Source organism: Arachis ipaensis, chromosome B8, assembly GCF_059453495.1.
Source record: "Arachis ipaensis isolate K30076 ecotype BB chromosome B8, ASM5945349v1, whole genome shotgun sequence".
In the NCBI taxonomy this organism is placed as follows: Eukaryota; Viridiplantae; Streptophyta; class Magnoliopsida; order Fabales; family Fabaceae; genus Arachis; species Arachis ipaensis.
The window spans coordinates 103,008,034-103,035,304 of NC_142443.1; the positions used below are offsets into that span (position 1 = coordinate 103,008,034).

The following is a 27,271-nucleotide window of genomic DNA, read 5'->3' on the forward strand; positions in this document are numbered from 1 at the left end:
TTGACACATGTACACCATAAGCATATGACTAAGGAAACAACTTTTTGAGCTTTTAATCATGTCTGACCTCCCTAGTCATTGATGCTCAGAGCCTTGGACCTTGTTTTTATGTTTCTTTTGATATTTATTTTGCTTCAAGGATTAAGCTTTAGTTTACTTCAGAGAATTCATAATATTTCTCAATTTCTCATGCAATACAAAGGATCATGCAGAAACCAAGACAAAACAGTAGAAAACATGAACTTAACATAGTAATGGCAGAATAAAATAGGAAGTGAAACAGGAACTAAGCCACCTCAGTTTCCATGGTGGGGAATCTCTCTCATCTGGATGTGATCCATATGGTCCTCTCAGGCGGCTATAATCCTGTTTCAGCTGGGAAATCTCCTGGCGCTGAGAGTCCTGAGCAGCCCTCATATGATCAAGGGTGGTGGTGAGATACTCCCAACGGTTATCTTGTGTCACCCTCATTTGCTCAATGGATGCAGTGTATTACTGCCAGCGGCTATCCTATGTGATCCTCATATGCTCAATAGAGAAAGTGAGCTGCTGCCAGTACTCCTGAGGTGGAAAGTAGTGTCCCTGAGGCAATGATGGCTGGTCCTGTTGAGCTTCTTCCTCAACTTATTCTTCTCTGGGGACCCTCTGCTGTTCCCTATGAGTCTCCATGGTCTTCTTGGTAATTGGCCTCTCAACAGGAATGGGGAAGTCATTATCCACCTTTACCCTTGCTGCTTCACACAAGCGGTAAATCAGATGTGGAAAACCAAGCCTAGCCTTCTTAAGAGGATTGGAGGCAATGCTATATATCTGTTCTGGAATAATGTCCTCTACCTCCACCATTTCTTCCTTAATAATATAGTAAATCATGGCAGTCCGATCCACAGTGCATTCGGACCAGTTGCTAGTTGGCATGATAGACCTTCGGATTGAAGTCTAACCATCCCCTAGCTAAAGGAAGAAGATCAGTGCTCTTTAGTTGGTTTGGCTTTCCCTCTGCACCTATTCTCCACTGAGAACCCGGAATGCATATTTCTTCAATGACTTGGTCCAGTTCCTGGTCCCTATGTATTCTCTCACTGTAACAAATAGACATATGATCTGGATCCGGCGAATATTTCTTGGACTGAAATCAATGACCTTTTCTCTTACATAGCTCTGATATTTCCTTTTATTGACCCCTCAACATCCTTGTAAATAACCCAGAGATTTCCAAAAAATTCTTGGACCATTAGTTGTCCAACCTCAGTGTGTGGGTTGCATAAAAAATGCCACCCTCTCCTCTGAATTTGAAATTGAATTTCCGGATATTCATCGGGTTGCAGTGCAAATCTCACTTCCGGAGTCACAGCCTTTTTGTAAGTATGATCATAAAAGTTTTCCCTATGGAGCTTGGAGCGGAACCTATGTGCATCATGAGAACTGGTGGCTGGCTCTTTGCCTTTCCTCTTCCTTGAGGACGCAATAGTTTTTGGTGCAATTACAATGAACAGAAAAAAATAACAAGCAAAGCGACAACACCAAACTTAAAACCTTTGCTCGTCCTCGAGTAAATTAGAAAATTACAAAAAGGAAGACAGAGAGAAAATCAAGAAGGAAATATGAAAATAATGAAATAAAAATTAAATTTAAAAATTTCTTTTCTGTTCTTTTTTTTTGAATTAAGTAAATACAGAAAAATAAAAAGAAAAGAAGAGAGGAGATGGGGCACGGTTGAGTATAGGAAGGGGGAGGTGAGATTGGTTAGGTAATGGTTTGGGGTAAGAAGAAAAGGTTATTCAGAGAAGTGGAGGGACGTGGTTTGTGTTTATAGAGGGGCTGAAGAGAAAAGGGATTGGTAGTAGGAAGAGAAGGGGGAGTGAAGAGTGTTGCTGTATGGTTAGAAGGGTGAATGGGGGGGGGGGGTTATATAGAGGGTTGGGTGGGGCTTCGTTGGGGGGGTGTCACGAGCTGGTGTCACGGGTTGAGTTGGGGGAAGGCTGGGATCACGGAATGTGTATGGGGAAGGGAATAAGGTAGGGGCAAGGGGTTAGGGACAGGAGGCACGGGTTGGTGTTCTTGAGAGAAGGGGATAAGGGGTTTTGGCTGGGAATTTATTGGGAGGGGAAGAAAATAAATTGGAATCAAGAAGAGGGATTCACGTGTGATGGGGTTGTCTTTGGTCAATATATGGGGAAGGAATTAAGCGAAAGTAGAACCAGGAGGGGGTGTGGTTATATAATCATGAGATATGCTTCAGGAAAAGTGATATTTGGTTTGGAATTAGACAATTTAGGGGAGCTGGTGCCTAACTTGAGGAGCATGGCGCCTAACTCCACGCTGAATTCCTGACCTGGCGCCTAACTTCTCCACGGTGGCGCCTAACTTGGGCTTGTGCGTCTCACCCAATGCCTAACTTGGGGATGAATGGCACCTAATTTCTCTGGCAACTCACACCTGGCACTTAACATGAGGTTTGTGGAGTTAGGCACCGGGATGAAAGTGGTTATTGGCCTTGATTGCTTCATTGGTGGTGCCTAACTTCATGGGGCCAAGTTAGGCGCCACCCCTCTAGGGAGCAACATCAATTTGTAAGCATCATTGGTGCCTAACTTCAAAGGGTGAAGTTAGCTCCCACCCCTTCAGCAAGCATCTCCCAAAATTGGCGTGTATGTGGTGCCTAACTTGAGAAAGCCAAGTTAGGCGCCACCCAATCCGAAACAACTTCCTCCAAGGTGTTAGAAACTCTGTCTTAATGTACTTGTTTCTGTTCTAATCACTGTGCATGATCCAAATACACGTAAAATAAAGGAAAAACAGTAGAAACTCAAACAAAACAAAACTAACTAAATAAAAATCAAAGTAAAAAAATCAAACTGAAGGATACAAAAATATCAGGTTGCCTCCCGACAAGCGCTTCTTTACCATCACTAGCTTGACGGTCAGTTCTGCTAGTTCAGCAGATGAGTGGACCTTTGGCGATCAATCTCGCCTCCAAGATAGTGCTTCAACCTCTGGCCATTCACTGTAAACCTTCTATCAGAATTCTCTTCTTGAATTTCTACATGACCATACGGTGATGCTCTAGTTACCACAAACGGTCCTGACCACCGGGATTTCAACTTCCCACAAAAGAGTTTGAGCCTTGAGTTGAACAATAGCACTATCTGACCTGGCTCAAAGACTCTTATGGCAATCTTCTTGTCATGCCATATCTTGGTTCTCTCTTTATAGAGCTTGACATTCTCATAGGAAGAATATCTGAATTCATCAAGCTCATTCAACTGAAGCATCCTCTTTAATTCCTGCAGCTTGAGCATCAAAGTTCAGAAACTTGATTTCCCAGTACGCTCTATGCTCCAGCTCAACTAGAAAGTGACAGGCTTTACCATAGACCAACTGATAAGGGGACATGCCAATAGGAGTCTTGTATGCTGTCCGGTATGCCAGAGAGCGTCATCAAGCTTCCTAGACCAATCCTTCCTTGAGTTGCTGACGGTTTTCTCTAGAATCCTCTTGAGTTCTCTGTTAGAGACCTCAACCTGTCCACTGGTCTGAGGATGATAAGGGGTTGCCACTTTATGACGGACTCCATATCTCTGCAGAAGTGAGTCCAGCTGTCTGTTGCAGAAGTGACTTCCACCATCACTAATGAGTGTCCTTGGGACACCAAACTGGCTAAAAATATATCTCTGAAGAAAGCTCATCACCACTTTGGCATCATTGGTGGGAAAAGCTACAAATTTCACCTACTTGGACACATAATCAACTGCCACTAAGATATAAGTGTTGGAGTATGAGGGTGGAAAAGGTCCATGAAGTCAATACCCCACACATCAAACAACTCAATCTCAAGAATAACCTATTGTGGCATCTCATGGTTGGAAGGGAGATTCTTAGCTCTCTCACATCTGTCACAGTTCTTCACAAATGCTCTTGAGTCCCAGAAGAGAGTCGGCCAGTAAAAATCGCTCTGAAGGACCTTTGTAGCTGTCCTTTCACCACCAAAGTGGCCTCCATAATCAGAGCCATGACAGTGCCAAAGAATCTGCTGTGTTTTCTCATCTGAGACACACCTCCAGATTATACCATCTAAGCATCTTCTAAAAAGATAGGATTCCTCCCAAAAGTAGTACTTTGCATCAGTCAGTAGTTTCTTCACTTGTTGTTTACTGTACTCTTTTGGAATGAACTTCATGGCTTTGTAATTTGCAATGTCTGCAAACTATGGAGCCTGTTGAATGACAAAAAGTTGCTCATCTAAGAATGTCTCAGTAACAGTTGTGGGTGGTTGCATTCCTTCTTCAGGTTCAATTCTGGAAAGGTGGTCAACCACTTGATTTTTGACCCCTTCCTGGCTTTGATCTCAATATCAAACTCTTAAAGGAGCAGCACCCATCTGATTAATCTTGGTTTAGAGTCCTGTTTGGTTAGAAGGTACTTCAAAGCAGCATGATCAGTATAAACAATAACCTTAGAACCAATTAAATAGGACCTAAACTTATCAACAGCATACACAACAGCTAATAATTCTTTTTCTATAGTTGTGTAATTCTTTTGAGCATCATTTAATACACGACTAGCATAGTAAATGACATGCATAAGCTTGCTTTGCCTCTATCCTAAAACAGTTCCTATAGCATAGTCACTAGCATCACACATTAATTCAAATGGCAAGTCCCAGTCAGGGGGAGCTATGATGGGAGCAGAGGTAAGGTTTACTTTTAGAGTTTTAAAGGCATGTAGACAGTCATCATCAAAGATAAAAGGGACATCAGCAACCAACAGGTTGCTCAATGGTTTAGTTTTAGAAAAATCCTTTATAAATATTCTGTAAAATCCTGCATGACCCAAGAAACTCCTGACTGCCTTAACATTAGTTGGTGGTGGTAATTTTTCAATTACCTCCACCTTGGCTTTATCAACCTCAATTCCCTTGCTTAAAATATGGTGTCCAAGAACAATACCTTCTGTAACCATAAAATGACTTTTCTCCCAATTTAAAATAAGGTTTGATTCTTGACACCGTTTCAAGACCAGAGATAAATGCTTAAGGCAGGATTTAAAAGAATTACGAAAGATAGAAAAATCATCCATAAATACCTCAATAAAATTTTCAACCATATCAGAAAAATTGAAAGCATACACCTTTGAAAAGTTGCTGGGGCATCACAAAGTCCAAACGGCATTCTCTGGTAAGCAAATACTCCAAAAGGACATGTGAATGCCGTCTTTTCTTTATCTTGAGGGTCCACTACAATTTGGTTATATCCAGAATATCCATCTAGAAAATAATAAAAAGCATGACCAGCTAACCTCTCAAGCATCTGATCAATGAAAGGCAGGGGGAAGTGATCCTTCCTTGTAGCAGTGTTGAGCCTCCTGTAATCTATGCACATTCGCCATCCTGTGATGGTCCTTGTAGGAATTAGCTCATTCTTTTCATTCTTGATCACCGTCATCCCTCCTTTCTTGGGAACTATCTGCACAGGACTCACCCATGGGCTATCAGAAATAGGGTATATAATGCCGGCTTCCCATAGTTTTATTACCTCTTTTTGGACCACCTCTTTCATGGTTGGATTTAGCCTCCTTTGTGGTTGCACAACCAGTTTAGTATCATCTTCAAGAAGGATCTTGTGAATACATTTGGTTGGACTAATCCCCTTTAAATCATCAATGGTCCACCCAAGAGCTGTTTTATGACTCTTGAGCACTGTAATCAGCGCCTCTTCCTCACCAGGCTTCAAGGAAGAGCTAATAATCACTGGATTTGAATCATTTTCACCTAGGAACATATATTTCAAAGAATGAGGCAAAGACTTGAGCGTAAGCTTAGGGACTTCTCCCTCCACCTTAGGCGTGCTCACCATATCCTTCTGAGGTGGTGAATCATCAATCTCAAGTAAATCATCCTCAGAGAGAGGATCTAGAATATCATCAAGTACCTCAGTTTCTAGTACCTCTTGAACAAGTGGTTTAACAACATCAACTCTCATACACCCCTCAGAATCATTAGGGTGTTTAATAGCTTCAAACACATTAAGGACCACCTGTTCTTCATTGACCCTCAGGGTTAATTCACCCTTTTGCAAATCAATCAGAGCTCTACCTATAGCTAAAAAGGGTCTTTCAAGAATAATAGAGGACTTTTTATTCTCTTCCATATCCAATATGACAAAATTAGAAGGAAAAATAAATAGACCCACTTTCACAAGTAAATCCTCAACAACCCCTATAGGAATTTTAATAGAAAGATAAGCAAGTTGAAGAGAAATACGCGTGGGTTTTACCTCCTCAATTTGGAGCTTTTTCATCACTGAAAGTGGCATGAGGTTGATGCTAGCTCCAAGATCACACAAAGCTCTCTGAATAGTGACATCTCCAATGGTGCAAGGAATTACAAAGCTTCCTGGGTCCTACATCTTCTCAGAAAGGTTATGTTGAATAATAGCACTGCACTTGGTCAATACCACTATCTCATTTTCCTTCCAATTCCTCTTGTTAGTCAACAGTTCTTTCATGAATTTAGTATAGAAAGGCATTTTCTCAAGAGCCTCAGCAAAAGGAATGTTGATTTGAAGCTTCTTGAAGACTTCTAAAAATCTAGAAAATTGCTTGTCTTTAGAAGCCTTCTGAAGTCTCTGAGGATATGACATTTTAGGCTTGAACTCAAGAGCCTTAGGCAATGTAGGATGAGTGTCAAGAGAGACTGGGAAGGGGTTGTCTGCACTCCTAAGAGGAATGTGTTCCACCTCCTCTTTCTTCTCCTCTGGAGCTTCTTTTTTAACTAGCTCCTCATTGACCTTAGTCTCAGAACCAGCTACTTTACCACTTCTCAATTGAATAGCCTTGCAATCTTCTCTTAGAATTTACCACTATATCATTAGGAAGTGTATTTGGAGGCCTCTCAGGTACTTGCTTGCTCAGCTGGCCTACTTGCACCTCCAAGTTTCTAAGTGAAGCTCTAGTCTCCTGCATAAAACTAGCCAGTAGTGCTTCCAAATTAGTGTTCTTCTGGGGTTGAGAATTTCCCTGCTGAGGTGGTTGCTGTTGAGAAGACTGAAACTAGCGGTTATTATAATTATTCTGTTGAAAACTGCCCTAAGAATTATTATTAAAATTATGTGGCCTCTGAGGTTGCTCTCTCTACCCTAAATTTGAGTGATTTCTTCACCCCTGATTATAGGTCTTGGAATATGGATCATTATTGGAGTTTGTAGGAGCATTCTCCATGTAGCCTATTCAGAAGGAAATTGAGCATAATCATAATTCTCACCTTGCATGAAGCTACCAATCATATCATAAGGATCCTCTTGAGGGGGCATTCTGAGCATTAACAACTAAAACCTGCATTCCACTCAAGTGTTGAGTAAGCATATTAATCTGTTGAGACATAACTTTGTTCTGAGCAAGAATAGCATCCAAGGTCTCGACTTCTAAAATGCCTTTCTTCTGAGGAGTTCCAGAGTTCACAAGATTCCTGTTAGATGAGTAGAGATATTGGTTGTTAGCAACCAATTCAATAAGCCCAGTAGTCTCTTCAGGTGTCTTTTTCATGTGCAATGAACCACTTACAGAATTATTTAAACACATTTTAGACATTTCACATAAGCCCTCATAAAAGATCTCCAGTTAAGTCTATTTAGAAAACATGTCAGGGGGGAATTGCCTGGTCAGCAGCTTGTACCTCTCCCAGGCTTCATAGAGGGTCTCACCATCTCTCTGCATGAAGGTCTAAACCTCCACCCTTAGCTTAGTCAGCTTCTGTGGTGGGAAGAATTTAGACAAAAATCTAGTGACTACCTTATCCCAAGTGTCCAGACTCTCCTTGGGCTGAGAATCTAGCCACAGCTTTGCTCTATCCCTCACAGCAAATGGAAAGAGCATGGGCTTGTAAACCTCAGGATTCACTCTATTCATTTTCACAGTATCACAAATCTATAGGAAATTAGAGATAAATTGGTTTGGATCTTCCTGCGAAAGTCCATGATATGACTAACTGAGGCTTCAGTTCAAAGTTGTTTATAGCTATAGGAGGCACCACAATACTATTCCCACAGAGATCTAGATTGGGGGCAGTGTATGAGACAAGTATTCTTCTCGGTTCATTCTTATTCAGATTCGCCACATTGGCATTAACATCACGATTATGATTCATAGTGGACTCTAACGCTTCCCTTTTAAAAGTCTTACTTAGATTTTCACTAGCATTGTAAAGCCTAGCTTGTTGCAAGCGCCGCCTCAAAGTCCTTTCAGGTTCAGGATCAAATCTGTAATAGGTTCCTTGTCTCTATTCCTGCTCATAAACAAATAGAAAACAAGAAAAGTGGGATTTCCTACGTCAGAGTGTAGAAAATTCCCAGTGAGGTAACCTGTGTAAGGAAATAAAATAGAACAACTAACTAATTAAAGCAAAAAATTTTCGAAAATTATAAATAAAATTAAGCTATAAAATTCAAAATTTATAAAAAAAAATGAACAAGAAAATTAAAATAAAATTAACTAGGTAACACCAAACTTAATTTCAGAAATTAAGAAAAAATACTAAGTAGAATTTTTGAAAATTAAGGAGCAACAATTAAATAAAATTAAAACTAAAATGCCTAATCTAAGCAATAAAACAACTAATAGCTGTCAATCACAGTCAATCCCCGGCAACGACGCCAAAAACTTGGTGTGAAATTTATAACCCACAAACTAACCGACAAGTGCACCGGGTCGTACCAAGTAATACCTCAAGTGAATGAGGGTCGATCCCACGAGATTGATGGACTAAGAAATAATGATTGCGTGATTTACTTAGTTAGACAAATAGAAAATGGTATTTTGGGAGTTCAAAAGCATTAACAGTAAATTCAGAATATCAGAAAGCAAGCAGTAAATTGGTGTGAATAATCTGGAAGAAAACAGTTAAGGTTTCAGAGATATTTATTTTTCGGATTAACTTTTCTTACCAACTATTTTAATCATGCAAGATTCAATTCATGGCAAACTATATGTGACTAAACCCTAATTCCTTAGACTTTTTTAGTCTCCTCTAACCTTCATCAAATGCCAATTCCTTGGTCACTTGATTCCAATTAGAGGGTTAAGTTCAATTCTAGTTTATATGCCACAGAAATCCTAATTATCCAAATATAAGAGGATTATATGTCACATATCCTATTAAGTTCAGATAATTAGAAATTTAGGAGAAAGTGTTTTCAAGCTGTTGTTCAAGCCAAGAGCTTTTTCAAGTTTTATAAGAACTCAATTAGAACAAGGGTCATACTTCCGTTCCACCCAGACTCATAAGATAAAGAACGAAAATAATTCTTGAAATTGAAATCAATGCATGAATTAAAATAGAAAATTAATAGTATTAATCCATAGAATAAACAAAACTCCTAACCTTAACAGTGGAGGTTTAGTTGCTCATGGTTCAGAGAGAAAACTAGGGTTCTATAAAACTGTAAAGTGCGGAATGAGGTAAGAGAGAAGAGAAGAGCCCGAAGGGCTGATTCTTTTCCCTTTTATATCTAATCCTAATAATGTAAATTATATTTTCTAAAACTAAATAATATATTTTCTTATTTATAAATAAAATAAAATCTTAATCAAAATATAAAATAAGATCTTCGAATGCTTCTTGCTACGTGGGGACAATGGAAATTACTAAAGGCTGGCGCCTAACTTCACAATTGTGAAGTTAGGCGTGAAGGGGGCAGCAAGCAATTGGGCGTGTTGGTTGTGTCTTGGGGCCTAACTTGAGAAAAGCCAAGTTAGGTGCCACTTATACAGCATGGTTTTGGCGTGTGAAGTCTCCTTTGGCGCCTAACTTGGGAAATCCCAAGTTAGGCACCACCAAGGCCGAATTGCTAGAGAAGAAGTATACAATATTATACATCGTTGGAAAGCTCTAGAAGTTAGTTTTCGAATGCCACTAGAATCACGTCAATTGGACTTCTGTAGCTCGAGTTATTTTTGTTGGAGTTCAAAGAGGTTAGGATTGACAGCATCATTCACTTTCTTCTCTTTTTCTACAAAAACTCCATCAAATCCATCCGAATGCTACCTGAAATAAAAAAAATTGCACATGACTCAATATAGCATCCATAGTGGCTAAAAGATATTTAAATCTTGATTAAACTCAACAATTTGAATGCAAATTCACTAGGAAAAGATAGAAAAGATGCTTACGCATCATCTATCCGTGAACGAGATCAACCATCGTCCTCACAATGTCAATCATAATGTCTTTTCAATTATAATCACAACACAAAAGAGAGAATCCTCAACCTCAAGTTGTCTCTCGCAATAAGAGAGAGGGTCCTTGTAAACTCTGAAAAATGAATAAATAATTGGAATATAAATTAATTATTTTTCAAAGAAATTAGGAAATTAATTTTTATGGTTTAGGGAAGTAGAAATATTAAAAATACGAATTTTGACACTAATTTTAAGGCTTTGGCTCAAAATTGGGACAACGGGCTATACCAATTGAACCGGACTCATGTTGGGCCCAAGCCCAACCTATAAAAGCTTGCAATCAGCCATCCTTTTGTTCCCATTCTGCATTTCACATTGAAAAAAGATGAGATCTTGAAGAAACACAAAACCCTTTTCCCCAAATATTCAAATCCTTATAACTTTCAATTCGGAGCTCCGATTAATGAATCGTTTGTGGCCACGCGTTTGTATCGGAGTCCTCTTCAATTCTATTTAAACAAAGTAGTAAGTATTCTTAAATCTTGTGCTCTGTTTTCTGTGCCCCCTTTTTCCATAAATTTGGTTTGAATTTTGAGTGATTTTGGTGGTTTAGGTGCAATCTAACGTTGGATAATTGTTAAATTTTACTCCAATAATCAATGGGTAAGGTAAAAAAACTCTAAATCATTGTGGTTTATCCAATTTTGTGTGCCCTAGTACTAATCTTGAGGAATTATATGAATTAGATTGATATTGTATTGAATTAGAGTTAAATTATCAAATTGGAGCTCTTGGAACAAACTTTTGGTGGCTGGAATTTATTAGAGTTGATTGAAAATCTTGAAGCTTGAACTTTGGTGGTTTTGAGCTTAGGGAGGAATCGGCCAAGGTATGATTTTGGTTTCTCATAAATGTGATTAATGATGAGAATTGTTGAATGGTTGAATGAATTGATATGTTGACATATTATTGTATATGACTTGTATATGATGGTTTGTGATATTTATGAATAGTAAATTGAGAATTGAATTATGTAATTAGGTGTGAAATGACTGAGGAAAGAGGGATAGATAATTGGTATTGAGGAATTGGTTGAAATTGTTATAAAAGTGGTTAGTGAAGAATTGATTGTGAACTTGTTGAGTTTGTTATAGGAATTGTGTTGATGAATGTTATTGACGAGTATTGACTTGAAGTATATTAAATTGAGAACCTTGAGTGAGTTGAGGAATTGAGAATTGAATAGTTTAAATGGTTGAATGATTGATTAAAGGTAGATGAGCATTTGGTATTGATTATGAGTGTTTTGGTTGATAGTGATTTGGTTTGAAAATGAGAATTTGGAAAATAGAGGTTTAGAACTCTTTTGGTAAAAACAGATTTTTAATGAAGTTTGGCAGTCCATAACTTGAGCCTCAGATTCTGGATTTGAGTGGATTTTGATTCTAATTAAAGATAATCTTATGAGCTTTAAAACGGTTTAAAGTTTGCAAAAGTTAGAATTTTGTAGAGAAAGTTATAGACGTCGAAAGTTGGGTGTAGAAAACTAATTTTTGGCTAAGTTGCAGAAAACTGGAAGTTCTGGTATGTGTGCGTACGCACAGAATGTGTGCTTAAGCACAGGATGGGAATGCACTCTGTTGCGTGCATACGCACAAACTCTGTTTTTTACATAAAACTCTATTTTTCACTGTTTGACCTTCCCAGCAAGCCTGTAAACCTCTGAAACTATTATTTTGATAGAAATTCATTATTTTTGAACTATTAACCGTTCTTCTAATTTTTCAAACCTTTATAGTTACTTTTTAAAGTCTCTAATTTAGTTTTTAATCTTAGGGAGTGGAAAAACCTGGAGAAGTAGTTAACTTGACGGTGAGGAAAGGTTTAGAAATAATGATTTGTGGTTGAGGAAGTGTTGAATGCCGAGATTATATGAATGAAGATAATGAAATAGGGTATGAAGTAATGAGGATAATGACAACGAATGATTTTGAATGGAGTAAAATACTATATGATGACGAGAATGAACTTGATTTGAAATTGTTTTGTGGAGATAGATCATGGTTATTTACCACCCACCAGATTTTAAAGAAATTTATTTTGTGAGGATCATGGTTATTTACCACCCACCAGGTTTTAAAGAAAATTGTTTTGTGGGGATCGTGGTTATTTACCGCAGATAATCCCCAATTTTGTGGTTTATCTTGTGCTTAATTTAGGGGATTTTATTAACTTATCCCACATTTATTCAATGAAATAGCATGATATTTTAATTGTCCCTAAATTTGTGCTTAAGTGTGAAAACATACTTTTTAGGCCTTAAAATAGCTAAATTTAATTCACTTTAATTCCATTCGATGCCTCGATATGTTTGTTGAGTGATTTCAGATTCATAAGGCAAGTATTGGATGGAAGAGGTGAAGAGAAACGCATGCAAAGTGGAGAATTCGTGAAGAAATAAGCATTTGGAGAATTGAAGTCCACACGAACGCGTCACCCATGCGTACGCGTGAAGAGGACATTCAAGCCACGTGCACGAGTTACCCACGCGTACGCGTGATGAGAGAATTTGCCAGCGACACGCACGCGTCGACCACGCGCACGCATGACGCTGATCACGTGACCTCATTAAAGTGAATTCGCTGGGGGTGATTTCTAAGCTTTCTAGACCAAAATCCAACTCATTTCTAAGGCTATATTATGCAGAATTGAAGATTGGACGAGGGGGGAGCAATTAGTTTAGGTTAGGTTAGGATGATCCTTTAGGTAGTTTCTAGAGAGAGAAGTGATAAACCCTAATTTTGTGGTTTATCTTATGCTTAATTTAGGGGATTTTATCAACTTTTCTCACATTTATTCAATGAAATATCATGGTTTTGTAATTCTCCCTTAATTTGTGCTTAAGTGTAAAAACATACTTTTTAGGCCTTAAAATAGCTAAATTTAATTCACTTTAATTCCATTCAATACCTTGATATGTTTGTTAAGTGATTTCAGGTTTAGAAGGCAAAGATTGGATTGAAGGAATGAAGGAAAAGCATGCAAAGTGGGAGAACTCATGAAGAAATGAAGGAATCGCTAAGCTGTCAATCCTGATCTCTTCGTACTAAAACGATCAAAACTTGAACTACAGAGGTCCAAATGAGGCGGCTCTAGTTTCGTTAGAAAGCTAACATTCGGAGCTTCAAAATAATATAAAATTTGTCATAGTTGCCTTGCATTTGGTGATGTGTACGCGTCATTCCACGCGCACGCATTGCAGGATCAGCGTGAGCCATTGTGAGCAACACGTGGCCTGCGATTTCTGAGGCATTTTGGGCCCAATCCAACTCATTTTTGATGCTATTGAACCCAAGGATTGAGGGGGGAATGGACTAAGTAGTCATAGTTGAGTTTTTATCATGTTTAGATGTAGAATTCTAGAGAGAGAGGCTCTCTCCTCTCTAGATTTTGGGTTCTTAATTCCATTTCTTTTTTTATCTAGATTTTAATCTTGTTTCATTTTAGTTTTCCTTTTACTTTTATTTGTTCTAGCATTTTAGTTTACTTACTTCTCTTGTTAATTTCTTATGTTGCTCTTTTTTATGTTGATGAACTATTTTTGAATTCTATTTTCTCTTAATACAATTTTATGTTTCCATGTCTCTTTCATGTTTATCTTCATTGTTATTGTTGATTTCTTGCTTATGTTAGTTATGGGCTTCTTTAATTCTTGCATTTGGTAATGTTTACTTTTCTTGCACTCTAGGTGTTTGATAGAATGTTTCCTCTAGTTATTGTGTAGTTTTCTTTACTCTTGGCCTAGGCTAAGGGAATTGGATGACCTTGAGTCATTGGGTCTCATTGAATTGGTGATTTGAGAACCTTATGTGTCAATTTGATAACCATTGACTCTAGCCTACTACTAAGTTAATTAGTAGCTAGGTTAGGACTTATGAATTGATGTTGATCAAGCCTATTTGACATACTTAATGCTTTGAGGTTGATATTGTACTAACTTCAAGCATAGAGGTATACTTAATAGGTTAGTCCCTCATAATCGTCAATATATGGTTTGTTGACAAAGATGGCGATCTCAAATTCCTATGCTTAGCCAAGAGTCTTTTCCTTTCTTTTATTAGTTCTTGTCATTTACTTTCTTGTTGTTTACTTTTCTTGCCAATTATAAAATCAAACCCCCTTGTTCTTCATAGCCAATAATTGATCACTTCATTGCAATTCCTTGTGAGATGACCCGAGGTTTGAATACTTCGGTTATTTTTATTGGGGTTTGTACTTGTTACAAATAAAATTTTGATTGAGGATTGTTTGTTGGTTTAGAAACTATACTTGCAACGAGACTTCATTTGTGAAATTCTATACCGACAAAATTCCTTTCAATCAAATGGCGCCGTTGCTGGGAAATTGCAATGGTGTTATATTATTGGCTATTGTGAATATGTGAATATGTTTGCCTTTTGCTTGTTTGTTAGTTTTTGTTAGGTTTAGGACTGTTGCTTATTTTTGTTAGCTTTTATTTTTATTTGCTACTATGAATTCTAATCCCTTTGGCTATGAGTTGGTTACAACTATGTTAAAGGGAATAGAAGCTTCAATGAGGATGTGCATCAAGGATTTGGGAATCAAAGATGGGAGGAGCCTCAAGAAATTGATCAACCTTCTTGGCAACAACCTCCTCCAGTTCCTTATGGGTACAATCCAACTCCTAATGCATACCAATCTAATGTATGTTGTGACCCTTATTGTGATTGTCAACCACAACCACCACATACATGTGACCCCTTCCCTCAACATAGCCCTCAACAACCATAATCACAAGCCCATACCACCAAACACCTCCATATGACCCTAATCCTTACCCACCATACCAACTACCTTGTGAATCATATGAACCATATGTAGTACCACCCCAATTCCATCACTAATACCCTCAAGAACCACTACCTCACTATTCTTGCCAAGATAAATCACCTCCCATGTATGATAACTTCCAACCACAAAATGAACTCCCCTTTCCACCACAACCCTCCATGGAAGAATACCCATATCCATTGGTCCAAGAGCAATATGATCCTACTTATGTTAGTCAAGTGGAACAAGAGCCACTAGATTGCTTCAAGGAAGCAATAGACCGGCCTCAAGCAATCGTCCGTCAAAAAGAGCACAAAGAAGCCCAAAAGATGTGCGAAGATATCATGGCTAAACTTGCCAAAATTAAAGCCACCTTGAACTCATGGGACTCATGCAACAAGCAAAGCACCTCCACGGATGAATGTGAGAAATCAATCAAAGAGTGGAGTATGAAGGAGATTTTAGAATCCCAAGATGAGGACAAGGAGAGGGGGTATGTCTTGCAACTAGTGGAGGAGGAAGAGATTGTTGAAGAAGAAGAAGTGGTTGAAAGCCTATGCAAAGTTGAACAAGAGGTGGATTTCAAGCTTGAGAACACTTCCACGCCAAGTGATGTTGTTGATGATTTTGTGGAAGTTGTTGAACTTTCTTCCATTGAACTTGAAAATGATGTTGAGGAGGATAATGCGCAACCTCCAAGGCATAGTATGAATGATGAAAGATTGGAAGAGGTTGATGAAGAGATGGATTCAATCATTGATGAATTCCTATCTATAATTGAATCCTCTCTCATTGGACTTGACATTGAGATCAAAGAAGAAGATGCATAACCTTCCATGCCCTTGGTAAGCAATGAAGAGGAGATTAACTTAGAAGAAAGCCACCAAGAGGATGAGGTTAAAATCGAGGAAGCTTGTGAAGAGGTGGAGGTAATCGAGGAAGAGTACAAGGGAGTGGAGCTTGCAAGATCATTGGAACCACCCCTTTCTAAGTCACCATCCTACACAACATTCAAGTGGGTAAAATTCTTATCCTTAAGCTTTACTTTCTCACTTGAATAAGGTTTGATTGAAAATGATGGTCAACTTAGAGCTCTTCGTGGGGTTAAGAGTAGGAGAGAGTTGTATAGTAGTTGAAAACATCACTCTAAGTTTATGATGGTTGCATGCTCAAAGTTGAATAGCGATGGTTGGTGTAGAACCAAATTGCATGGATCTAGGAAGTTGTTTGGAAGCTTCATTGAGAATTCGGCTTGTCTACCACCCAAGTGGAATCATGATGATCAATTAGAAGATGAGTGTGAAAATAAGATATGGGAACCCGGATCACAACATGAAGACCAATCTTGGGAGCTCATATATTGGGAAGAACTTCCCCCATGCTTGGTGAAGACGGTTGGAAATTCTGACAACCGTTTGAGGAGCAAGCATCCTTGGAGGTTCAAGGATGAATACAAGCATAAGCCACCATGACAAGGAGCTTCCCAAATGTCCAACTTAAGGACTTAAACTAAAAGTGCTAGGTGGGAGATACCCCACCATGGTAAACTCATTCCATTCTCTTGTATATATAATCAATGAATGCATTGAGTTGCCATTGTTAGGTAGTATTCTTCTTTGCATATTCTTGTTTATTTGGTGTTTTGGTTGTTATCTTGTTTGATTAAGATTTGTGCCTTAAGTTGTAGAGTAGTTGTTGTTGAGTAGTGTTTTACTTGAAGTGTAAGTTTTGTTTGTTTTGTATTTGAAATTTTTTTCAAAAAAAAAAAAAAAACCAAAAGATTTATTGTTAAATTTGAATTTTGGGTGATTTAGAATGTTTATAGGTTAGGAGAGTATTAAATTCTGTTTTAGACTTCTTTTTAAAAAAAAAAGGGGGGGGGGGGGGAGGGGGTCAACCCACGCTTAAGCGTGGGTGACACTTATGCATCGTTTGGCATTTTGACCCTCCTGGTACAAAAACCAGAGAGTTGTGCTAGAATTGTGCTAGTTTTGTGCGAAGATCCATGCGTAAGCATAGGTGACGCTTATGCATCGATTGTCCCTGCTGCAATCCACGCGTAAGCATGGGTGACGCTTATGCATCGATTGTCCCTGCTGCAATCCATGCTTAAGCGTGGGCGACGCTTATGCGTGGATTGCACCCTGTTTTTCTCCTTTCTCCTTTCTTTCTTTTTCCTTTTTCTTTTCTTCTTCTTTCTTTCTACCTTTCTTCTTCTCTCTTCTTCCTTTCTTACTTTCTTCTTTTCCCTCTCTTATAAAAAAAGAGAAAAAAATAAATTAATAAAATACTAAAAAGAATTCTTTTTCTCTTCTTCCATTTTCTTTTATTGCATTTGCATACTTTTATTCATTACATTTTAATTTCGTTCTTATAACTTGTTCTTATTTTATTTTCTAAGTTTCTTATTTTAATAATGGTGTTGAATTCTCTTACTCAATTGTTGAGAATTTCTTGCATTGTTTTGGTGCTTCGTGACTTGTTTAGCATTAATGGTCATATTTGTTCCACACACAAAATTAGTGCTTTAGTCCTTCCTAATTCATTATTCTTTGTTTCCGTACTTGATGCAACATGCTCTTCATGTTATTCACTTATACTTTGACTTTCCTCTTGCATCAAGTATTCATTGATTGGTGCGGAATTTATAACCATAAACTAACCGGCAAGTTTACCGGGTCGTACTAAGTAGTACCTCAGGTGAATGAGGGTCGATCTCACGAGGATTGATGGACTAAGCAACAATGGTTGATTAATTTACTTAGTTAGACAAGCAGAAAATGATGTTTTAAGAGTTCAAATGCATTAATAGTAAATTCAAAAAATTAATAAAGCAAGCAGTAAACAGGTTGTGAAATATGTATGGAGAAACAGTTAAGGCTTCAGAGATATCTATTTTCCGGATTGACTTTTCTTACTAACTATTTTAACCATGCAAGATTCAATACATGGCAAACTATATATGACTAAGCCCTAATTCCTTAGACCTTCTTAGTCTACTCTAACTTTCATCAACCGCCAATTTATTGGTCACTTAATTTCAATTAAAGGATGAAGTTCAATTCTAGTTTATGTGCCACAAAAACTCTAATTACCCAAATATAAAAGGATTATATGTCACGTATCCCGTTAAGTCCAGATAATTAAAAATTTAGGAGAAATTATTTTCAAACTGTTGTTCAAGTAAAGAGCTTTTCCAAGTTCTACAAGAACTCAATTAGAACAAGGGTCATACTTCCGTTCCACCCAAATTCATAAAATAAAGAACGAAACAATTCTTGAATTATAAATCTGTACATGAATTAAAATAGAAAAATAATAGTATCAATCCATACAATAGATAGAGCTCCTAACATTAACAGTGGAGGTTTAGTTGCTCATGGTTCAGAGAGAAAAACTAGGATTCAGGTAAACTGTAAAGTGCGGAATGAGGTTCCCGAGAAGAGAATAAGGGCTGATTCTTTTCTCTTTTATATCTAATCCTAATTAATATAAATTATAATTTCTAAAACTAAATAATATCTTTTCCTATTTTTAGTTAAAATACGGTTTAATTAGAAATCTAGATAAATCTTCGAAAGGCCTTAATTGGACGCTGGGACCACTTGGTGGTTGAAGATCTTGCGCCTAACTTGAGTTGGGGCACGCCTAACTTGGAGTGGCCAGTGAGAATCGGCATGCAAAGCTTTCCTAGGCGCCTAACTTGAGTGATCATGCACCTAACTTGAAGTGGAGGGGCATTACTTGCGTGTTGTTGTTGAGCCTTGCGCCTAACTTGAGAAATCTCAAGTTAGGCGCAGCCTTGGCAGATTTGGTAGAGAAGAAGAATAAACTATTATACATCGTTGGAAAGTTCTGAAAGTTAGCTTTCCAACGCAACTAGAATCATGTCCATTGGATTTATGTAGCTCGAGTTATTCAGGTTTGAGTGCAGAGAGGTCATGGTTGACAGCATCATTCGCCTTCTTCTCTTTTTCTACGGAAACTCTATCAAATCCAGTCGAATGCTACCTAAAATAAATAGAATTGCACACGACTCAAAGTAGCATCTATTGTGGCTAAAAGATAATTAATTCTTGATTAAACTCAACAAATTGAATGTAAATTCACTAGGAAAAGATAGAAAAGATGCTCACGCATCACAACACCAAACTTGAATTGTTGCTTGTCCTCAAGCAACCAAAACTAATACAGGCTTAGGATGTGAATTTGCATTATAAGTGACAGTTCAATTAAACTCATGTCTCTTCTTAAAGTGGGGTTTATACATTACAATCCTAAATAGTTTTGGCATCTCACTATCCTTTGAATCAAAGAAATACCACTGTCATTCGGAATTAGAATTCGGATAATATTATGAATTTCTCTAATCTTTTATTCTTCAGTTTAATCCTTGAACACAACAAATTCCTTTTAATTCTTTTTTCTTTGGTGCTTTGCACCTTGAGCCTAGCCGTGACTTTAAATATTTTGTCTCAAGCTTCACTTGACACAAAAACACCACAAGCACTTAACTGGGGAACCCTCTTTAAGTTTTGATTTTTTCTTTCAGTTACTCCCGGACAGTGGTGCTCAAAGCCTTTGGCATACTCTATTGATTGAATTTGATCTCGACTCTTAGTGTTTTGTCTCAAGGATTACTTGACACATTCACACCACAAGCATATGACTAGGGAAAAAACTCTTTGAGCTTTTAATCATGTCTGACCTCCCTAGTCATTGATGCTCAAAGCTTTGGACCTTGCTTTTGTTTTTTTTGCTGTTTCTTTTGCTTCAAGGATTAAGCTTTCACTAATTTCAGAGAATTCATAATAGTTCTCTAAATTCCTGTTCCTTATACATCAACATCCTTTGATTCAAATTCAGATATGCATTGTTCAAGTCATGCATTCAGAATCACAGAAAATACTACCACATTTAAGTAAAGAAGACTACTCTTAAATATAAACTCAATTTTTCATGCAATACATCACTTCTTTTCTTTTCTTTGTAGATTCAAGCTCAGTGAGCGGTACATGAGACAAATTTATTTATTATTTATTTATTTATATTTTTTAAATTAAAAGCAAATAACAGAATAAAAATAGCAAAATAAACTGGAACCTAGGAATTGAAATAACATAGGATCATACAGAAACCAAGTAAAATAGTAGAAGGGAATATAACATAATAAGAACGGGAGGAAATATAGAATGAAAGGAACTCAACCACCTCAGTTATCCTAGTGGCCGTCTCATTCTTTAGGTTGTGCTCCTCCGTGAATATGATTCACCTCCCTTTGGTGTCATTAAAATAAACAGAAAAGCCACAAGCGAAGTGACAATACCAAACTTAAGAGTTTGCTTGTCCCCAAGCAAAGAAAAATTAAAAACGGGAGAGGCATAAAAAAATGTATGGAGGAATAAAAACAAATATTAATGCAAAAGAAGCCGAAAATAATAAAAAGGCAAGAAAGATAAAAATTAAAACTTATTTTATTTTACTTTTTTTTATAGACATATATATAATTATTTATTTATTTTGTTATATATATATATATATATATATATATAGGGGGGAAAACGTATATCTGTATATAAGGGGGGATTATATAAGTATAAAAATATATAGTATGGGAGGGGGTATATATATATATATATATAAGGGACCACGGGTTTGATGCTTAAAAGGGATATAAGATCAATTTGATAGGATATTGATTTGGTTCAAAGATCTGTTGGATATGGTATGGATTTATAGAAATCAATCCAATGATGGCGCCTAACTCCCAGGATGCTACGCCTAACTTGAATGTTTAGGCAAAGACATTGCGCCTAACTTGGAGCCTTCCGAGTGTATCAACGATCCAGGCGCTTAACTGAAAATTTTATGCGCCTAACTTGTTCGGTTGTTCCCTTGGCCTTCAAACCTTGCCCTAACTTGAGAATTCTCAAGTTAGGCGTGGATGAGGTAGTAAAAATTTTTCTTGTGCGCATCATTGTGGCGGCTAACTTGAGAAACTTTAAGTTAGGCACCAACCCTCTTGAGAAGAATGCTTCTTTGCACGTCGCATGTGGCGTCTAACTTGAGATTTTTAAGTTAGGCGTTACCCAAATCTGAATTAATATCCTCCCGGGTGTTCGAAACTCTATATTCAGGAACCTGTTTCTGTTTCAATAACTTTGCATGATCCAAACACACATAAAATGAAGGAAAAACAATAAAAACTCAATAAAAATTAAATAAATAATAAAACCACTACAACGGAAAATAGACTAAGGATACGAAATCATCGGGTTGCCTCCCGACAAGCGCTTCTTTACCGTCACTAGCTTGACGGTCAGCTCCTCTAAGGAGGAGGATCATAGGGACTCAGCTCTTCACCCCTCACTGTGAATCTTCTCCTTGTGTCTCCATAAAGTAGCTCAATATGCTCCAGAGAGAGGATTTTGTTTACTGTATAAGTCCATACTAGATTGCTAGTCAACACCACCTTCATTCCTGTGGAGAAACCTTCAGTGGGGATCTTTTTGTTTCTCCATCCCCTGGGTATTTTCTTCTTTTTGGGAACTTCCTCCTTGGTGGATGATGCATTCCCGACACCAAACTTAGGTTTGATGTCAGGAGGAATTTTATTCATTGTCACCAAAGGAGGTTTGAGCTGCAGATTCTGCTGTCCGTCATCAGGGAGTTCTTGAAGGTTTGGATCAATAAGCTCAGTCTGCATGCACCTATTTTCTTCACCTGCTGAATGTATATCTTTGAAGACATGAAAGACCAGTTGCTCATTATGCACTCTAAGCACTAATTCACCTTCTTCCATATCAATTAGAGTCTTCCTGTGGCTAGTGATGAGCGGATAATTTATACGCTTTTTGGCATTGTTTTTAGTATGTTTTTAGTAGAATCTAGTTACTTTTAGGGATGTTTTTAATAGATTTTATGTTAAATTCACATTTCTGGACTTTACTATGAGTTTGTGTGTTTTTCTGTGATTTCAGGTATTTTCTGGCTGAAATTGAGGGACTTGAGCAGAAATCAGATTCAGAGGTTGAAAAAGGACTGCTGATGCTGTTGGATTCTGACCTCCCTGCACTCAAAGTGGATTTTCTGGAGCTACAGAACTCGAAATGGCGCGCTTCTAATTGTGTTGGAAAGTAGACATCCAGGGCTTTCCAGCAATATATAATAGTCCATACTTTGGCCAAGAATTGACGACGTAAACTGGCATTCAACGCCAGCCTTCTGCCCAAATCTGGCGTCCAGCGCCAGAAAAGGATCCAAAACCAGAGTTGAACGCCCAAACTGGCACAAAAACTGGCGTTCAACTCCACAATTGGCCTCTGCACGTGCAACACTTAAGCTCAGCCCAAACACACACCAAGTGGGCCCCGGAAGTGGATTTATACATCAAATACTTACTCATGTAAACCCTAGTAGCTAGTTTATTATAAATAGGACCCTTTACTAGTTTTTGACCATCTTTGGATCATCTTAGGATCTTAGGATCATCTTTGAACGCATTGTTCTTAGACCATGGGGGCTGGCCATCTCGGCCATGCCTGGACCTTTCACTTATGTATTTTCAACGGTAGAGTTTCTACACTCCATAGATTAAGGTGTGGAGCTCTGCTGTTCCTCAAAGATTAATGCAAAGTACTACTGTTTTCTATTCAATTCTTCTTATTTCGCTTCTAAGATATCCATTCGCACCCAAGAATGTGATGAAGGTGATGATTATGTGTGACGCTCATCATCCTTCTCCCTTATGAACGCGTGCCTGACAAACACTTCTGTTCTACATGAATTAAGCTAGAATGAGTATCTCTTAGATCTCCTAACAGGAATCTTCGTGGCGTAAGCTAGAATGATGGCGGCATTCAAGAGAATCCGGAAGGTCTAAACCTTGTCTGTGGTATTCTGAGTAGGATTCAATGATTGAATGACTGTGACGAGCTTCAAACTCGCGAGTGCTGGGCGTTAGTGACAGACGCAAAAGGAGGGTGAATCCTATTCCAGCATGATCGAGAACCGACAGATGAATAGCCGTGCCGTGACAGGGTGCGTGAGCATATGATTCACTAAGAGGAGGGGATGTAGCCACTGACAACGGTGATGCCCTTGCATACAGCCAGCCATGGAAAGGAGTAAGACTGATTGGATGAAGATAGCAGGAAAGCAGAGGTTCAGAGGAACGAAAAGCATCTCCATTCGCTTATCTGAAATCCCTGCCAATGAATCTACATAAGTATCTCTATCCCTTTTATTGTTTATTTTAATCTAATAAAGTATCATGTTTAAATCCGCCTTACTGAGATTTGCAAGGTGACCATAGCTTGCTTCATACCAACAATCTCCGTGGGATTCGACCCTTACTCACGTAAGGTATTACTTGGATGACCCAGTGCACTTGCTGGTTAGTTGTATCGAAGTTGTGACAATTATGAATTAAGATCAGAGCACCAAGCTTTGGAGCCATTACCAGGATTTGTTCGAGCCTGGACATCACAATTTCGTGCACCAAGTTTTTGGCGTCGTTGCCGGGGATTGTTTGTGTATGGACAACTGACAGTTCATCTTGTTGCTCAGATTAGGTAATTTTCTTTTTGTTTTGTTTTCAAAAATTTTTCAAAAATCTTTCAAAAATTCCTCACTTGTTTTCGAAAAAAAAAAATTTTTTTACTAAAAATAATGTTTTCAAAAATAAATTATTCTATGGCTTCAAAATTTTTAAGAATGAATTCTAGTGTTTCATGAAATATGTTGAATCATATCTGGCTATAAAGCCATACCCAAACTACTTTGGGATTGGTATTCAACTAATCACTCCAGCCCATGTAATTATATGTTAAAGCTTGGCTGGCTGTTAAGCCATGCCAGACCCTTTGATTGGAGCTTTAAGACTAACATGGTAAGATTCCTGGAATTCATATTAAAAATTTTGGAATCCTTATTTTTCCTTTTTCTAAATAACTTTTTGAAAAATATAAAATAAAAATCCAAAAAAATTAGAAAATCATAAAAATCAAAAAAATATTTTTGTGTTTCTTGTTTGAGTCTTGAGTCATGTTATAAGTTTGGTGTCAATTGCATATGCATCTTGCATTTTTTCGAAAATATCATGCATTAATAGTGTTCTTCATGATCTTCAAGTTGTTCTTGGTAAGTCTTCTTGTTTGATCTTGATGATTTTTTGTTTTGTGTTGTATGTTGTTTTTCATATGCATTCTTGAATTCTTAGTGCGTAAGCATTAAAGAATTCTAAGTTTGGTGTCTTGCATGTTTTCTTTGCATTAAAAATTTTTCAAAAATATGTTCTTGATGTTCATCATGATCTTCATAGTGTTCTTGGTGTTCATCTTGACATTCATAGCACTCTTGCATGCATTCATTGTTTTGATCTAAAAATTTCATGCATTGCATATTTTTCATGTTTTTCATAAAAATTTCAAAAATCAAAAAAATATCTTTCCCTTTTTCTCTCATCAAATTCGAAAATTTGGATTGAATTTTTCAAAAATTTTTAAAATCAAATTGTTTCTCATGAGTCAAATCAAATTTTCAATTTGAAAATCTTATCTTTTTCAAAATCTTTTTCAAAAATCAAATCTTTTTCAAAATTCATGGTTATTTTCGAAAATTCCAAAAATAATTTTCAAAAATCTTTTTCTTATTTTATATCATAATTTTCGAAAATAACATAATCAATTAATGTTTTGATTCAAAAATTTGAAGTTTGTTACTTACTTGTTAAGAAAGATTCAAACTTTGAGTTCTAGAATCATATCTTGTGATTTTTTTATGAATCAAGTCATTAATTGAGATTTTAAAAATCAAATCTTTTTCAAAAACTAATTTCTATCATATCTTTTCAAAAATATCTTCTTATCTTATCTTTTTCAAAAATATCTTTTCAAAATATCTTTTCTAACCTCCTAACTTCTTATCTTTTCAAAATTTGTTTCAACTAACTAACTAACTTTTTTGTTTGTTTCTTAACTTTTTCAAAACCACCTAACTAATTCTCTCTTTCTAATTTTCGAAAATATCTCCCCCTTTTTCAAAAATTTCTTTTTAATTAACTAATTATTTTTATTTTTATTTTTATTTCAAAAAAAAATTTTTTCGAAAAATACTAACAAATTTTCAAAAACCAATTTTCAAAAATCACTAACTCCTTTTCAAAATAATTTTCGAAAATTATACCTCCCCCATCCTATTCTATTTATTCATTCATATCCTAACATCTCATCTCACATCTCTTCCATTCTCACAGTTGTGTTTCTTCCATTATATTACATTCTTTGTCTCCCCCTCTTCTTCCACTCACACAGGGATCCCTATACTGTGGTATAAGGGATCTCCATTATTATTATTATTTTTTTGTGCCTTCTTCTTTGTCATATGAGCAGGAGCAAGGATAAGAACATTCTTGTGGAAGCAGATCCAGAACCTGAAAGGACTCTGAAGAGAAAATTAAGAGAAGCTAAAATACAACAATCCAGAGATAACCTTTCAGAAATTTTCGAACAGGCAGAGGAGATGGCAGCCGAAAATAATAATAATGTAAGGAAGATGCTTGGTGACTTTACTGCACCTAATTCCAATTTACATGGAAGAAGCATCTCCATTCCTGCCATTGGAGCAAACAACTTTGAGCTGAAACCTCAATTAGTTTCTCTGATGCAGCAGAACTGCAAGTTTCATGGACTTCCATCTGAAGATCCTTTTCAGTTTTTAACTGAATTCTTGCAGATATGTGATACTGTTAAGACTAATGGAATAGATCCTGAAGTCTACAGGCTCATGCTTTTCCCTTTTGCTGTAAGAGACAGAGCTAGATTATGGTTGGATTCTCAACCCAAAGACAGCCTGAACTCTTGGGATAAGCTGGTCACGGCTTTCTTAGCCAAGTACTTTCCTCCTCAAAAGCTGAGCAAGCTTAGAGCTGATGTTCAAACCTTCAGACAGAAAGAAGGTGAATCTCTCTATGAAGCTTGGGAAAGATACAAATAGTTGACCAAAAAGTGTCCTTCTGACATGCTTTCAGAATGGACCATCCTGGATATATTCTATGATGGTTTATCTGAGCTATCAAAGATGTCACTGGACACCTCTGCAGGTGGATCCATTCACCTAAAGAAAACGCCTGCAGAAGCTCAAGAACTCATTGACATGGTTGCTAACAACCAGTTCATGTACACTTCTGAAAGGAATCCTGTGTGTAATGGGACGCCTATAAAGAAGGGAGTTCTTGAAGTTGATACTCTGAATGCCATATTGGCTCAGAATAAAATATTGACTCAGCAAATCAATATGATTTCTCAGAGTCTGAATGGAATGCAAGCTGCATCCAACAGTACTCAAGAGGCTTCTCCTGAAGAAGAAGCCTATGATCCTGAGAACCCTGCAATAGCAGAGGTGAACTACTTAGGTGAACCTTATGGAAACACCTATAACTCATCATGGAGAAATCATCCAAATTTCTCATGGAAGGATCAAAAGCCTCAACAAGGCTTTAATGATGGTGGAAGAAACAGGTTTAGCAATAGCAAACCTTTTCCATCATCCACTCAGCAACAGACAGAGAACTCTGAACAAAATGCTTCTAATTTAGCAAATCTAGTCTCTGATCTATCTAAGGCCACTGTAAGTTTCATGAATGAAACAAGGTCTTCCATTAGAAATTTGGAAGCACAAGTGGGCCAGCTGAGTAAAAGGATCACTGAAATCCCTCCTAGTACTCTCCCAAGCAATACAGAAGAGAATCCAAAAGGAGAGTGCAAGGCCATTGACATAAGCGCCATGGCCGAACCTGTGAGGAGAGGAGAGGACATGAATCCCAAGGAGGAAGACCTCCTGGGACATCCAGTGATCAATAAGGAGCTTCCCTCTGAGGAACCAAAGGACTCTGAGGCTCATCTAGAGACCATAGAGATTCCATTGAACCTCCTTATGCCCTTCATGAGCTCTGATGAGTATTCCTCTTCTGAAGAGAATGAGGATGTTACTGAAGAGCAAACTGCCAAGTTTCTTGGTGCAATCATGAAGCTGAATGCCAAATTATTTGGCATTGATGCTTGGGAAGTTGAACCTCCCTTGTTCATCAATGAACTAAGTGATCTGGATCAACTGACATTGCCTCAGAAGAGACAGGATCCTGGAAAGTTCATAATACCATGTACCATAGGCACCATGATCTTTAAGGTTCTGTGTGACCTTGGTTCAGGAATAAACCTCATGCCCCTCTATGTAATAGAGAAACTGGGAA

At 37.5% G+C, this 27,271-nt stretch overlaps 1 non-coding gene and 1 pseudogene across 1 annotated transcript; both read right to left on the reverse strand.

Moving 5' to 3' along the window:
• Window positions 1-243: 243 nt before the first annotated feature.
• The window catches only part of LOC148549056 (uncharacterized), a 55,834-nt pseudogene continuing 28,806 nt past the window's right edge, over window positions 244-27,271 (reverse strand).
• LOC148549057 (small nucleolar RNA R71) lies at window positions 25,939-26,046 on the reverse strand. Its single transcript, XR_015898042.1, has one exon. It is a non-coding gene; the product is annotated as a small nucleolar RNA R71 (small nucleolar RNA).